Raw genomic sequence first — 3,170 nt, forward strand, 5'->3', positions numbered from 1 at the left:
GTCTGAACGGATGGGAAGGATGAATCTCTCTCAACCCGGATAAGCGGGACGACACCGAAACACTCCGCGGAGTCAAGTGTTTTTGGATCGATTTTGGGAGTCAGAGCAGGTATGAATCTCCGACTTCCAACTTTGCTTTCAACAATTAATTCTTCGAGGGTATACAAACAGCACTTTCTAGGTTATTTTTGAAGAAATCTAAACGAATGAAGCTGTTTCGCATCGACGGCAAACTCCGCAAAATTGAGCCGCGCACATAAAATCGGTCGGGACGTGGTAAACGCTGTTGAATCAGCAAATATCTTTAAGGATAAGACTGATCACCAGGGGCATACATATTGCTACCGCTGTGGTCAAACGGGTCACCTTCAGGTCGCATGCCCTCGAGAAAAAAGATTGGCGTTCGGTGGCTAGTTAGTGTGCTTGCACGAACTGTTTTTGCTAGAAGGAAATAGACCAAGAGCGCCCGGACTTGATTGCCGAGTTATAAAAAATACGATAAGAAAGGGCAGTAATTCAAGAAAGAGCGATAAGATGAGAAGAATATAGGATGACAAGAACAGGAGGTGCTCTCTGATGCATGCATGTTAGTAAGTCTTAGCAGATTTAAGGTAATTATAAATACATCTCACATTTACTTCTACCTACTTCTGCGGAAGCGCATTGCTTACTTCCCAACAGGTTATGAGCCCAAAGAATCGCGAAGGTGGTGCAACCAAGCAATTGCATCTACTGATGTGGGCGACGGTCGTAAAAGGGACGTCGAACATCAAATTGAAAAAAAGTTGGAGGTGCCAGGTACTGCCTATGCTCGGAAACCCGTCTGAACGGATGGGAAGGATGAATCTCTCTCAACCCGGATAAGCGGGACGACACCGAAACACTCCGCGGAGTCAAGTGTTTTTGGATCGATTTTGGGAGTCAGAGCAGGTACGAATCTCCGACTTCCATAGATCGGAATGTCGCCGCCAAGCGAAAGAATTGTGCCAATTCGCACAATCCGTAAGTTTGATTGTTGCCATCGGGAAACCAGCCGACTTGTGCTCGTGTATACAACTTTTCTTTTAAATCTTTGACGGACCCCTCCGAACCACCAAGTGCTTTCTGTGAATTCATATGGCAACCGAAACTTGCCGAAACCAGAGCTCTGGACGGCCGTCACATATGAAGCCATGACGTCGTATGATGTGTAGCTTGGATAACAACGCTGCAAATACTCGTAAAACTTGTTGTCTGCCTCACCGAGGTACTTGGTCTGTGTAATACCGAAGCGAAGCCGTCGCTCAAGTTCAGCGTCCTGTGGCGCCGTTGTCGACTTTCGCCCAAACTTATTATGCAAAGCCGTAATTACCGCCTTTACTGCCGCCTCCAACACAAGTTCTTCTATGCTTAAACAATTAATTCTTCGAGGGTATACAAACAGCACCTTCTAGGTTATTTTTGAAGAAATCTAAACGAATGAAGCTGTTTCGCATCCGCAAAATTGAGCCGCGCACATAAAATCGGTCGGGACGTGGTAAACGCTGTTGAATCAGCAAATATCTTTAAGGATAAGACTGATCACCAGGGGCAAACATATTGCTATCGCTGTGGTCAAACGGGTCACCTTCAGGTCGCATGCCCTCGAGAAAAAAGATTGGCGTTCGGTGGCTAGTTAGTGTGCTTGCACGAACTGTTTTTGCTAGAAGGAAATAGACCAAGAGCGCCCGGACTTGATTGCCGAGTTATAAAAAATACGATAAGAAAGGGCAGTAATTCAAGAAAGAGCGATAAGATGAGAAGAATATAGGATGGCAAGAACAGGAGGTGCTCTCTGATGCATGTATGTTAGTAAGTCTTTGCAGATTTAGGGTAACTATGAATACATCTCACATTTACTTCTACCTACTTCTGCGGAAGCGCATTGCTTACTTCCCAACAGGTTATGAGCCCAAAGAATCGCGAAGGTGGTGCAACCAAGCGGTTGCATCTACTGATGTGGGCGACGGTCGTAAAAGGGACGTCGAACATCAAATTGAAGAAAAGTTGGAGGTGCCAGGTACTGCCTATGCTCGGAAACTTGTCTGAACGGATGGGAAGGATGAATCTCTCTTAACCCGGATAAGCGGGACGATACCGAAACACTCCGCGGAGTCAAGTGTTTTTGGATCGATTTTGGAGTCAGAGCAGGTATGGATCTCCGACTTCCATAGATCGGAATGTCGCCGCCAAGCGAAAGAATTGTGCCAATTCGCACAATCGGTAAGTTTGGTTGTTGCCATCGGGAAACCATCCGACTTGTGCTCGTGTATACAACTTTTCTTTTTAAATCTTTGACGGACCCCTCCGCACCGCTAAGTGCTTTCTGTGTTAATTCATATAGCAATCGACTCTTGCCGAAACCAGAGCTCTGGACGGCCGTCACATATGAAGCCATGACGTCGTATGATGCGTAGCTTAGATAACAACGCTGCAAATACTCGTAAAACTTGTTGTCTGCCTCACCGAGGTGCTTGGTCGGTGTAATACCGAAGCGAAGCCGTCGCTCAAGTTCAGCGTCCTGTGGCGCAGTTGTCGACTTTCGCCCAAACTTAGTATGCAAAGCCGTAATTACCGCCTTTACTGCCGCCTCCAACACAAGTTCTACTTTGCTTTGAACAATTAATTCTTCGAGGGTATACAAACAGCACCTTCTAGGTTATTTTTAGAGAAATTTAAACAAATGAAGCTGTTTCGCATCGACGGCAAACTCCGCGAAATTGAGCCGCGCACATAAAATCGGTTGGGACGTGGTAAACGCTGTTGAATCAGCAAATATCTTTAAGGATAAGACTGATCACCAGGGGCATACATATTGCTACCGCTGTGGTCAAACGAGTCACCTTCAGGTCGCATGCCCTCGAGAAAAAAGATTGGCGTTCGGTGGCTAGTTAGTGTGCTTGCACGAACTGTTTTTGCTAGAAGGAAATAGACCAAGAGCGCCCGGACTTGATTGCCAAGTTATAAGAAATACGATACGAAAAGGCAGTAATTCAAGGAAGAGCGATAAGATGAGAAGGATATAGGATGACAAGAACAGCAGGTGCTCTCTGATGCATGCATGTTAGTAAATCTTTGCAGATTTAAGGTAACTATGAATACATCTCACATTTACTTCTACCTACTTCTGCGGAAGCGCATTGCTTACTTCC

This window comes from Bremia lactucae, linkage group LG1, assembly GCF_004359215.1.
Source record: "Bremia lactucae strain SF5 linkage group LG1, whole genome shotgun sequence".
Lineage (NCBI taxonomy): Eukaryota > Oomycota > Peronosporomycetes > Peronosporales > Peronosporaceae > Bremia > Bremia lactucae.